At 40.0% G+C, this 14,004-nt stretch overlaps 1 pseudogene; it reads left to right on the top strand.

The window, feature by feature from the left end:
• The first annotated feature begins 9,342 nt into the window (after positions 1-9,342).
• The window catches only part of LOC127747619 (uncharacterized), a 101,095-nt pseudogene continuing 96,433 nt past the window's right edge, over positions 9,343-14,004 (top strand).

Here is a 14,004-nt window from a genome sequence, read left to right as displayed (position 1 = left end):
TTTTTACCCTTGCCTTTTGGTTTTAAGGGCTATTGGCTTTTTCTGCTTGCTTTTTTTTCTTTTTCTTTCTATTTTTTTTGCAAGCTTTTGCTTTTTCACTGCTTTTTCTTGCTTCAAGAATCAAATTTATGATTTTTCAGATTATCAGTAACATTTCTCTTTGTTCAATATTCTTTCAAGAGCCAACAATTATAACATTCATAAACAACAAGATAAAAAATATGCACTGTTCAAGCATTCATTCAGAAAACAAAAAGTATTGTCACTACATCAATATAATTAAACTAAATTCAAGTATAAATTCGAAACTTATGTACTTCTTGTTCTTTTGTATTAAAACATTTTTCATTTAAGAGAGGTGAAGGATTCATGGAATTATTTATTGCCTTAAGACATAGTTACTACATACTAATGATCATGAAGTAGAGACACAAAACATAAACAAACATATAGCATAAAAATCGAAAAGAAAAATAATAGAGAAATAAGAACAAGGAATGAGTCCACCTTAGTGATGGTGGCGCTTTCATCTTGAAGAACCAATGATGTCCTTGAGCTCTTCTATGTCTCTTCTTTGTCTTTGTTGCTCCTCCCTCATTACTCTTTGATCTTCTCTAATTTCATAGAGAATGATGGAGTGCTCTTGATGTTCCACCCTTAATTGATCCATATTGTAACTCAAGTCTTCTAGAGAAGTGTTGAGTTGTTCCCAATAATTGTTGGGAGGAAAGTGCATCCATTGAGGCATCTCCGGGATTTCTTGGTGATGAGCTTCCTCATGCGTCTCTTGGGATCCATGAGTGGGCTATCTTATTTGCTCCATCCTCTTCTTAGTGATGGGCTTATCCTCCTCAATGGGGATGTCTCCTTCTACGATGACTCCAGCTGAGTAACATAGATAGCAAATGAGATGAGGAAAAGCTAGCCTTGCCATGGTGGAGGACTTTTCGGCTATTTTGTAGAATTCAAGGGAGATGACTTCATGAACTTCTAGTTCCTCTCCATTCATGATGCTATGAATTATGATGGCCCGATCCACAGTAACTTCGAATCGGTTGCTAGTGGGGATGATGGAGCGTTGGATGAACTCCAACCATCCTCTAGCCACAGGCTTGAGGTCCAGTCTTCTTAATTGAACCGGCTTGCCTTTGGAGTCTCTTTTCCATTGAGCTCCTTCCACACATATGTCCATAAGGACTTGGTCCAACCTTTGATCAAAGTTGACCCTTCTAGTGTATGGGCGTGCATCTTCTTGCATCATGGGCAAGTTGAACGCCAACCTCACATTTTCCAGACTAAAATCTAAGTATTTCCCCCGAACCATTGTAAGATAAGTATTTGGATTCGGGTTCACACTTTGATCATGGTTCCTAGTGATCCATGCATTGGCATAGAGCTCTTGAACCATTAAGATTCTGACTTGTTGAATGGGGTTGGTCAGAACTTCCCAACCTCTTCTTTGGATCTCATGTCGGATCTCCAGATACTCATTTTTCTTGAGCTTGAAAGGGACCTCAGGGATCACTTTTTTCTTGGCCACAACATCATAGAAGTGGTCTTGATGGGCTTTGGAGATGAATCTCTCCATCTTCCAGGACTCGGAGGTAGAAGCTTTTGTCTTCCCTTTCCCTTTTCTAGAGGTTTCTCTGGCCTTGGGTGCCATCAATGGTTATGGAAAAATAAAAAGCTATGCTTTTACCATACCAAACTTAGAATATTGCTCGCCCTTGAGCAACAGAAGAAAGAATAGATGAAGAAGAAGATATGGAGGAAAGGGAGAAGTGTGTGGTTTCGGCCAAGGTGAAGAAGAGAGGGTTGTGGTGTGTGAAAATGAAGAAGGATAGAGGGCTTTATATAGTGAAGGGAGAGGGAGTAGGTTCGGCTATTTAGGGTGGGTTTGGGTGGGAAAGAGATTTTGAATTTTGAAGGTAGGTGGGGTTTTTGGGGAAGAGTGGATGGATGTGATTGGTGAAGAGGTTATGGGGAAGAGAGATTGAGGTGATTGGTGAAGGGTTTTGGGGAAGAGTGTTTATTGGGTTGTGTGAAAAAGAGAGAGAGGGTGAGTTGAGGTAGGTGGGGATCCTGTGGGGTCCGCAGATCCTGAGATAATCCTGTGGGGTCCACAGATCCTGGGTGTAAAGGATTTACATCCCTACACCAATGAGGCGTGTAAAACGCCCTTTGCATGCAATCCTGGCGTTCAACGCTAGATTGATGCTTGTTTCTGGCGTTGAACACCAGCTTCATGCTTGTTTTGGGCGTTCAACGCCCATTTGCAGTATGTTTCTGGCGTTGAACGCTAGTTTCATGCTTGTTTCTGGCGTTCAGCGCTAGCTCTCCTCAGGGTGTATTCCTGCGTTTAAACGCCAGGATGTTACTTGTTTCTAGCATTCAACGCCAGATCCTTGCTCTATTCTAGCGTTGAACGCCAGCCAGATGCTCCTTACTGGTGTTTAAATGCCAGTAAGCTCTTCCTCTAGGGTGTGCTTTTTCTTCTACTATTTTTTATTCTATTTTTAATTTTAGTATTTATTTTGTGACTCCACATGATCATGAACCTAATAAAACATAAAGAAAAAAATAAAAGAAAAATAAAATTAGATAAATAAAAATTGGGTTGCCTCCCAATAAGCACTCCTTTAATGTCACTAGCTTGACAGTGGGCTCTCATGGAGCCTCACAGGTGATAAGGTCAATGTTGTAGACTCCCAACACCAAACTGAGAGTTTGGATGTAAGGATTCAACACCAAACTTAGAGTTTGGCTTTGGCCTCCCAACACCAAACTTATAGTTTGATTGTGGAGGCTCTGTTTGACTCTGTACTGAGAGAAGCTTTTCATGCTTCCTCTCCATGTATACAGAAGAACGCCCTTGGGTCTTAAACACAAGGTAGTCCCCATTCAATTGAAAGACTAATTCTCCTCTGTTAACACATATCACAGCTCCTAGTGTGGCTAGGAAAGGTCTTCCAAGGATGATGCATTCATCTTCCTCCTTCGTAGTGTCTAAGATTATGAAATCATTAGGGATGTAAAGGCCTTCAACCTTTACTAACACGTCCTCTACCAATACATAAGCCTGTCTTACTGACTTATCTACCATTTTTAATGAGAATATGGCAGGCTATTGATGCCAGGGCATCTAGGCCAGTTTCACTGACCTTTTCTTTACTGTTTTAGGGTAGTTTCATGCATTTTCTTAGTGAATAAGGCAAGTTTTGGATGAAAATACACTCACACCTTGATTCAAGCAACTATTGTGAACTTTGCATGATTTCATGAGTATTTTGCTAGAATTGCATGATAAATTGATGATGCATAATCTCATGACTTTGGCTAGAGCTTTGATGCACTTTAATTGCTTGATTTCAGGGCAAAGGAAGCAAGGAAGAACCACGTTAGTATTCACGTTAACCTAGTTAACGTGAACACTAACGTGGAATGGTAAAGCTTGCAACGTTAATAAGAAAAGTGATCACCAATAACGCCTGTGAAGCCATCCATAGCCCACGTTACTTGCCACGTTAACTAAGTTAACGTGGTAGTTAACGTAGAAGCAAAAGGGAACTCCAACATTAAGAGAAAAATGTGAACACCAATAATGTTTTCCTCCAACGTTAGTGGTAAAAGTGAACACCACTAACGTTGGAGAACTTGGCAATGATCCACGTTAAGAGTCACGTTAACTTAGTTAACGTGAACTCTAACGTGGAAGAGGAAAACAAAAGCCAACATTAGTGACACTCACTTTTGTCACTAACGTTGGACCAACTAGCATTGCCTACGTTAACTTTCACGTTAAGACCATTGATGTGAAAGTTAACGTGGAGTTAAGATCAAGGAGCCAACGTTAGTGACACTCACTTTTGTCACTAACGTTGGGAGATGGCATCACCACTACGTTAAGAGCCACGTTACTTAGTTAACGTGAGTTCTAACGTAGAGAATTTGGGCATTTGGAGCGTTAGTGACAAAGGTGAGTGTTACTAACGCTCTCGAAGGTGAAACACACCCACGTTAAGAGTCACGTTAGCTATACTAACGTGAGCTCTAACGTAGGAACAAAGGGCACTAAGCAACGTTAATGGAAAAAGTGATTCCCATTAACGTTCGCGAAGGGGTATAAGCCAACGTTATTGGGAAAAGTGAGTCCCAATAACGTTGGCCAAAATTTGAGAAAGCAACGTTAGTGGTCACGTTAAGACCACTAACGTTGGATTTAACGTGGATACATGAGGGTGGAATGTTAGTGGAAAAAGTCAATGCCACTAACGTTCTCGAACCCACAATGGCACTCAACGTTAAATCTTACTAAATACGCAAGCCTAATTCATATTTCTCTGCAAGTTGGGCCCACTAAAGCTGAGAACTTCTTCAACTCAAGATCCAGAGCCCACATCCTAGACTTGAAGAACTCACTAGAAGATCAAGAGGAGTAGTATATATAGGAGTAGTTTTGAACTATAGGGAAGCTTACCACTTTTGGGAACTACTCTCTGTAGATTTAGTTTTCTGCACTTTTAGCATGGATTCTTCTTTTCTGCCATTTTTCATTTCTAGAGCTATGAATAACTAAATACCTTTCATTGGGTTAGGGAGCTCTGTTGTAATTTGATGGATCAATTATAGTTTTCATTCTTCTTCTTCTTTCTTTTCTCTTGATCTTACTAGAAAGCTTTCGATCTTAATTCAATTGGTTAGTTGTCTTGGAAAAGAAACTCTCCATAATTGGATCTCCTTTGAGCCTTGGAAAAGGGATGAGGAGATCATGCTAGAAATGCTTTCTCATGTTGGACCAAATTGGGGTCTGGGCAGATATAGTGACATGTAATCCTCCCAACACTTTGATTTGGAAATATATGTGGTATAATCAGTGACCACACTTCTTCTCTTCCCATGAGCAATTAAATCAAGGAATTGGGCAATTGTTTAAGCTTAGAGAGATTGGATTGCCAAGGAATTGGGATCCAATCACTTAAGATTGCCAAGGAGATCAATGAATGCATTAATTGAGGAAGAGATGAAAATGAACTTGATCCGGAGAATGCAACATCTCCTGAACCCAATGATTTCCCCATTTTTGATCTTACCCATTCTCTTTACTTTCTCCCATTTATTTTCATGTTCATTTCTCCAAATCCCCATTTAAGATTCTGCACTTTAATTTCTGTTATTTACTTTCCAGTCATTTAAATTCCTGCAAGTTCCCAATCTAAATTCTGTTTAGCTCAACTAGCGTATTCTTCTAACTAAAGTTGCTTGACCAATCAATCCTTGTGGGATTCGACCTCACTCTATTTTGAGTTTTACTTGATGATAATTCGGTATACTTGCCGAAGGGAAATTTGTTGAGAGACAAGTTTTCAAGCATCAAGTTTATGGCGCCATTGCCGGGGATTGATTTTGAATCAACAATGATTAAGTTTGAAGATCACTAGATTGAGCATTTTTCTTTTCATTTATTTGATTTAGTCAATTTTCTTTTAGTTTGTTTTAATTTCTTCCTCACCCCCTTCACCCTCTTTATTTTTTTCGTTCTTTCTTTCTTTGATTACAATTCTGCTCAGTAACCCACTAAATGTTTGATAATTTACATCACTCACACTAACAATTACTCTAACAAGAATAGTTTCTTCATTTTATCTCCTGTTGTGCAATCTGTCTGTTGTATGACAGGGAGAAGAGAGAGAGTTTCAACATCCTTTGATTCAGAACCTGAAAGGACCCTTTGGAGACTAAGAAGGGAAGCAAGAGGGAAAAGGATTATTGGTGCTGAGGAAGAAAAGGAAGAGTACTTTGAACCCAACATGGAAGAGAATTTGGAGAACAATCATGAAGAAGAAGCTCATAATCATGCCAGAGAAGGCCATGCAAACTGTGCTGGGCAAGAAAGGAGAGTTTTAAGATCCTATATCAATCGTAATCCAGGAAACTGTGGAAGCAGCATTCAGAAGCCCACCATACATGCCAACAATTTCAAACTAAAACCCCAGCTCATCACTCTTGTTCAGAACAATTGTTCTTTTGAAGGAAGTGCTCAAGAAGACCCCAATCAACATTTAACCACCTTCTTGAGGATTTGTGACACTGTGAAGTCCAATGGAGTCCATCCAGATGTCTATAGGTTGCTCTTGTTCCCTTTTTCACTCAGGGACAAGGCATCCAAATGGCTTGAATCATTCCCAAAGGAGAGCTTAACAAATTGGGAAGAAGTGGTGAACAAGTTTTTGGCAAGATTTTACCCTCCTCAAAGGATCAACAGGCTGAGAACTGAGGTGCAAACTTTTAGGCAACAAGATGGTGAGACACTTTATGAGGCATAGGAGAGATTCAAAGACCTAACAAGAAGATGCCCACCAGAGATGTTTAACGAATGGGTTCAACTTCACATCTTCTATGAAGGTCTTTCCTATGAGTCAAAGAAGGCTATGGATCATTCATCAGGAGGCTCTCTAAACAAGAAGAAAACCATTGAAGAAGCCATAGATGTCATTAAAACAGTTGCTGAAAATGACTACTTCTATGCCTCCGAAAGAAGTAACACCAGAGGAGTAATGGAGCTGAACCATATGGATGTATTGTTAGCTCAAAATAAGATGATCACCAAGCAGCTAGCAGATCTTACCAAGAAGGTGAAGGAGAACCAAGTTGCAGTAGCCATCACCTCATCATCAGCTCAAGAAGGAGTAAATATAGGAGAAGAAGGTGACTGGGAGCAAGCCAACTATGTTGGAAACTCACCTAGACAAGTCCATGATCGATACTCCAAAACTTACAACTCTGGATGGAGAAATCACCCCAACTTTGGATAGGGAAACCAACAAAACCAAGGGCAAGATCAGAGACGCCACAACCTCAATTCCAATAACAATGCAACTCATCAACGCACCTCACAGAGAACCTACCAACATCCATCTAACCACCCTTCTCAACCACCTAATCTCAACCCAACATCAATAACCGAGGAGAGATTATCAAGGATTGAGGCTCTACTTGAAAATCTATGCAAGGAAATTCAAGATAGTAAAGCTTTCCAGGAAGAAGTGCAATCCAACATGCAGAATCAAGATGCTGCCATCAAGAAATTGGAAACACAGATTGAGTTCTTATTCAAGCAAGTCCCTGGACACAACAATTGCAGCAATATTAACTTAATACCAAAGGAGGAATGTCAAGCTATCACCCTCAAAAATGGGAAGGAATTGAAGGAGACCCACAAGAAACCACCAGAGAAGAAATTGGATGAAGAAAACAAAGGACATGAGAAAGCTCAACCCTCAAACCCTAAGCCACATCAAGAAGGAGAAGCACTCAAACCATGCTTCTCAAAGGCCCCATACCCCCAGTAGCTGCAATTAAAGAAGAAGGGAGAGGGCAACCAATTCTCAAGATTCTTGGAAATCTTCAAGAAACTACAAATAAACATACCCTTTGTTGAAGCAATAGAGCAAATGCCACTCTATGCCAAGTTCTTGATGGAATTGATGACCAAAAAGAGAAGCTGGAAGAATAATGAGACCGTGGTGCTCACGGAAGAATGCAGCGCCATCATCCAACACAAATTGCCCCAAAAATTGAAGGATCCTGGGAGTTTCCAAATCCCTTATATCATTGGGGAAATCACTGTAGAAAAGGCTTTATGTGATCTAGGAGCCAGCATAAACCTAATGTCTCTAGTAATGATGAAAAAAAATGAAGATTGAGGAAGCCAAACCAACAAGAATGGCGCTACAACTAGCAGACAGATCATTCAAATTTCTCCATGGGATAGTAGAAGATTTGTTGGTAAAGGTGGGAGACTTCATCTTTCCAGCAGATTTCGTGGTATTAGACATGGAGGAAGGAGCTAAGACTTCCATCATCCTGGGAAGACCATTCTTAGCCACTGCCGGAGCCATTATTAATGTCCAAAAGGGTGAACTTGTCCTTAGGTTACATGAGGAGAAAATGACATTCAATGTGTTTAAGGCCATGAGTTACCCACACAACTCATTGGGAGAATGTATGAGGTTGGACTCCGTAGAAGCTTTGGTATAAGAAACTCTTGAAGAAGAACTTGAAGCATCAACAGAAGAAGAATTAGCAGCAAGTGAAGAAGCTGTAGCCACTGAAATACATGTTCAAGGCATGCTAGAAGAAAAGGAGGAAAGAAAAGAAGTGCCCAAACTAGAGCTTAAAGCACTGCCAACCACTCTCAAGTATGCATACTTGGGAGAAAATAAAAGTTATCCAGTGATCATAAATTCAGCCCTCAGCTAAGAACAAGAGGAAGAGTTGCTTCAAGTCTTGCGAAAGCATAAGGATGCCATTGGATGGACACTTGCTGACTTGAAAAGAATCAGTTCAGCCATATGCATGCATAAGATACTCCTGGAAGAAGGTGCCAAACCATCCATTCAGCCCCAAAGAAGGTTAAATCCAGCAATGAAGGAAGTAGTGCAGAAAGAAGTTATAAAATTGTGGCAGGGAGGAGTAATTTATCCAATTTTAGATAGCCAATGGGTCAGTCCAGTTCAAGTGGTTCCCAAGAAAGGAGGAATCACTATGGTGCCCAACAAAAGGAATGAGCTAATCCCTACAAGAACCATCACAGGCTGGAGAATGTGTATTGACTACAGGAAGCTCAATGAAGCCACAAGAAAATATCATTTTCCACTTCCCTTCATGGATCAAATGTTGGAAAGACTTGCGGAACATGCATATTATTGTTTTCTAGATGGTTATTCAGGATATAACCAAATAGTGGTTGATCCAAGAGACCAAGAGAAAATATCATTCACCTGCCCATATGGAGTGTTTGCCTACAGGCGCATGCCATTTGGGCTATGTAATGCACCCGCAACTTTTCAACGCTGCATGCTCTCCATCTTTTCAGATATGATAGAGAAGTTCATTGAAGTTTTCATGGATGACTTCTCAGTATTTGGAGATTCCTTCCCTAATTGCCTAAACCATCTTGCCTTGGTATTGAAAAGATGTCAAGAAACCAATTTAGTCTTGAACTGGGAAAAATGTCATTTCATGGTGACAGAGGGAATAGTTCTTGGCCATAAAGTTTCTAATCAAGGCATTGAGGTAGACAGAGCTAAGGTGGAGCTAATAGAAAAGTTACCTCCACCAAGTGATGTCAAGGCGATTAGGAGCTTTTTGGGACATGCTGGCTTCTACAGAAGGTTTATTAAAGAATTTTAAAAGATATCCAAGCCCTTAAGCAATCTCCTAATGTCTGATACACCATTTATTTTTGATGAGAAATGCATGCTAACATTTGAAAACTTGAAAAAGAGGCTATCCTCAGCTCCTATCATCACCCCTCCTGATTAGAATTTACCATTCGAGCTGATGTGTGATGCATCTGATTTCGCAGTTAGGGCAGTGTTAGGACAGAGAAAAGAAAGTTTGGTGCATGTGATATACTATGCCAGCAAGGTCCTTAATGATACTCAAAAGAATTATACCACTACCGAAAAGGAGTTGCTGGCAATAGTTTTTGCATTTGACAAATTTAGATCATATCTTATTGGCTCTAAAGTTATTGTTTTCACTGATCACACAGCACTCAAATATCTATTTGCCAAACAAGAGTCAAAACCAAGACTAATCAGATAGATCTTATTGTTGCAGGAGTTCAACATTGAAATTAGTGACAAACAGGGTGTGGAGAACAAAGTGGCAGACCATCTATCCAGAATCCCTTGTGAGAAGGATGATGCCCATGATACAAGTGTAAATGAATTCTTCCCAGATGAGCAGCGAATGATGATTCATAAAGCACCTTGGTTTGTGGATAGTGCCAATCTTAAAGCAGCCGGTGACTTACCCCCTGGAATCAACAAATATCAAAGAAGGAAACTCATCAATGATGCCAAGTATTTCTTTTGGGATGAACCTTATCTCTTTAAGAAATGCTCAGATGGAATCCTTAGGAGGTGCATCTCAGAAGAAGAAGGACGAAGGGTCCTGTGGAGTTGCCAAAGTGCTAGTTATGGAGGTCACTTTGGAGGAGAAAGAACTGCCGCAAAGGTGCTGCAATATGGGTTCTTCTGGCCCACTATCTTCAAAGATGCTAAGGAATTGGTGAGAAGCTGCAACGAATGCCAAAGGGCTGGCAACCTGCCCAAGAGAAATGAGATGCCACAGCAATACATTATAGAACTTGAACTATTTGATGTATGAGGAATCGATTTCATGGGACCATTCCCACCCTCATATTCAAACAAGTTTATATTGGTGGCAGTAGACTATGTATCTAAGTGGGTGGATGCAGTGGCGACCCCAACTAATGACAACAAGGTAGTCATAAACTTTCTTCGAAGGAATATCTTCACCAGGTTTGGAGTCCCACGAGCCCTCATCAGTGACGGAGGGAGCCATTTCTGCAATAGACCATTGGAAGCCCTACTTCTGCGATATGGGGTAAAGCATAAGGTTGCCACACCTTATCATCCCCAAACAAGTGGGCAAACAGAGATATCTAACCGAGAGTTGAAAAGGATTCTAGAAAAGACTGTGGGGATATCAAGAAAGGACTGGGCAAAGAAGCTAGATGATGCTCTTTGGGCATACAGGACAGCCTTCAAAACACCAATTGGGATGTCCCCATATCAACTAGTGTATGGTAATGCTTGTCACTTTCCGTTAGAGCTGGAGCACAAGGCCTCCTAGGCCCTTAAAACATTGGAAGAATTGGAAGAATTTAGATCTCAAGCCTATGAAAATACCAAGATCTATAAGGAAAAATTAAAAAGGAGACATGATCTCAATTTGGTACCCAGAAGTTTCGAAGAAGGGCAACATGTGCTTCTCTACAACTCTAGACTGAAACTCTTTCCTGGGAAACTCAAATCCAGATGGTCGGGACCCTTCCTAGTCATAAAAGTCTCACCTTATGGACACATAGAAATAATGGAAGAAGGCTCAAAGAGAAGATTCATTGTGAATGGACAAAGACTCAAACACTACTTGGGCAGCATAGGGGATACCCCCAAACAGAAGTATAACCTCAACTAAGGAAAGAATTGTCGAGCTAGCGACGCTAAAAAAGCGTTTTGTTGGGAGGCAACCCAACCTGAGGTAATTCTCTTTTCATAAGTCTCTCAATAAAAATTTCAACTTGGATTCTCTATAGTGTGAGGAGCTAAGTCTGGTGTTACACACCAAAAATAATTCAAGGGTGAATATAGGGCTCTAAGTTTGGTGTTCCACCAAAACTCCAGCTGAAGAGTGCATTACAACCCTTATTGATGAAGCATTCCTTTAGCAATTAGAGAACTTACTTGACAGAGGCTTAACCTCTAAAACATAGATTATCTTTTTAGCTCATAGTTATTTCTTAATAAAAAGCACACAAGGTTCTTACATGCATCCAATTTTTCAAGTAAGTAAAGAACTAAGTTTGGTGTTCACACACCAAGTTAAGTTCTGAAGCTCACAAGCACACATGCATGCTAACCCTTTTCCAAGTGCTTGGAAGAACAAGCAACTTTCAATAGTGTTGCAGGAATTCAATCAATCTCAGGGAATGAACATACCCCATCATCCAAGGAAACAGACATGGATGCAAATGCTAGGACGAGAATACCAAGGAAGATATCATGAGGTTGTTCCAAACCATCTCGAACTGCAAAACTCTAAGTGAAAAATGATTAAATAGAACCTGTATCTTTTACTTGTTCCTTTTTATTCACATCTAAATGTGCTAGCTTGATGTCTTGAGTGTTCACTTTCACCTTTCTTACTTGTATGCCTGTCTCCTTAAGTTAATCAAAAAGAAAATGTTATGAAAAGAACAAGAGTGAAGTTATTTTATGAAGTGCATTCTGAATGTTTGTGGTAGGATGATTAGTAAGCTAAGTTGGTTCACCAAATAAGGAAAGAAAGCAACTATCTATCCTAAGTCCTTTGTTTGAAACACATCCTTTGAGACTAGCTAAACAATAAGATCCTAATAAGAAAAGAGAAAGAGCAATAAAAGTGAAAAAGAAAGAAATACAATAAGAAAAGAAATAATGCTAGGCACTAAGGGTTTCAAAATTGAGGCATGTGTCTGTGGTGTTTATGTACAAGGGATATACTTGGATGAATATGCTCTTAGGGGTGCCTTATCACTTGGTAACTTGGATTAACTAATCCGGGATTATCAGTTGAAAGTCCACTATCAAGAGTAACCTTTGCTACAAAACACTTAGTAACCCAAAGAGGTGCTGGACACCAAGGTCTCAAGAAAGGAAAATAACAAACCATGTGCCTGTGGTGTGTATGTATGAGGAAAAGAGACTCGAGGGAGTAAGTCCTTAGGAGACTTGAGGGAGTAAGTCTTTAAGGGTGTCTTAACACCTAGCACGTTAAACCAACTGGTTTGGGAGTGTTGGCTAAAAGCTTATCATAAAGAGACGCCCTCTTACAAAGCACTTAGCAAAAAGGAAAAATAAACTTTGAAAAAGAAGGAAGGATCAATAAGAAAGAAGTCTCAAAGGATGCAATTAAGAAAGTGACTAAGGATTTGATAAAGGCTTGAAACCTAAATGGGAGGAACCTAAGTTGCTATGCATGAAACACCATAAACCAGGAATGCTACTTCTATTTTATCTTCTTGTTCTTTCATTTCATTCTTCTTATGCTTCAGTACTTGCTTAGGGACAAGCAAGCTTTAAGTTTGGTGTTGTGATGCCAGGGCATCTAGGCCAGTTTCACTGACCTTTTCTTTACTGTTTTAGGGTAGTTTCATGCATTTTCTTAGTGAATAAGGCAAGTTTTGGATGAAAATACAATCACACCTTGATTCAAGCAACTATTGTGAACTTTGCATGATTTCATGAGTATTTTGCTAGAATTGCATGATAAATTGATGATGCATAATCTCATGACTTTGGCTAGAGCTTTGATGCACTTTAATTGCTTGATTTCAGGGCAAAGGAAGCAAGGAAGAACTACGTTAGTATTCAGGTTAACCTAGTTAACGTGAACACTAATGTGGAATGGTAAAGCTTGCAACGTTAATGAGAAAAGTGATCACCAATAACGCCTGCGAAGCCATCCATAGCCCATGTTACTTGCCACATTAACTAAGTTAACGTGGAAGTTAACGTAGAAGCAAAAGGGAACTCCAACGTTAAGAGAAAACGTGAACACCAATAACGTTTTCCTCCAATGTTAGTGGTAAAAGTGAACACCTCTAATGTTGGAGAACTTGGCAATGATCCACGTTAAGAGTCACGTTAACTTAGTTAACGTGAACTCTAACGTGGAAGAGGAAAACAAAAGCCAACGTTAGTGACACTCACTTTTGTCACTAACGTTGGACCAACTAACATTGCCTACGTTAACTTTCACGTTAAGACCATTAACGTGAAAGTTAACGTGGAGTTAAGATCAAAGAGCCAACATTAGTGACACTCACTTTTGTCACTAATGTTGGGAGATGGCATCACTACTACGTTAAGAGCCACGTTAACTTAGTTAACGTGAGTTCTAACATAGAGAATTTGGGCATTTGGAGCGTTAGTGATAAAGGTGAGTGTCACTAATGCTCTCGAAGGTGAAACATACCCACGTTTAGAGTCATGTTAGCTATACTAACGTGAACTCTAACGTAGGAACAAAGGGCACTAAATAACGTTAATGGGAAAAGTGATTCCCATTAACGTTCGCGAAGGGGTATAAGCCAACGTTATTGGGAAAAGTGAGTCCCAATAACGTTGGCCAAAATTTGAGAAAGCAACGTTAGTGGTCACGTTAAGACCACTAACGTTGGATTTAACGTGGATACATGAGGTGGAACGTTAGTGGAAAAAGTGAATGCCACTAACGTTCTCGAACCCACAATGGCAGTCAACATTAAATCTTACTAAATACCCAAGCCTAATTCATATTTCTCTGCAAGTTGGGTCCACTAAAGCTGAGAACTACTTCAACTCAAGATCCAGAGCCCACATCCAAGACTTGAAGAACTCACTAGAAAATCAAGAGGAGTAGTATATATAGGAGTAGTTTTGAACTATAGGT

Source organism: Arachis duranensis, chromosome 5 (genome assembly GCF_000817695.3).
Source record: "Arachis duranensis cultivar V14167 chromosome 5, aradu.V14167.gnm2.J7QH, whole genome shotgun sequence".
In the NCBI taxonomy this organism is placed as follows: Eukaryota; Viridiplantae; Streptophyta; class Magnoliopsida; order Fabales; family Fabaceae; genus Arachis; species Arachis duranensis.
This window is presented reverse-complemented; position numbering and strand designations above follow the sequence as displayed.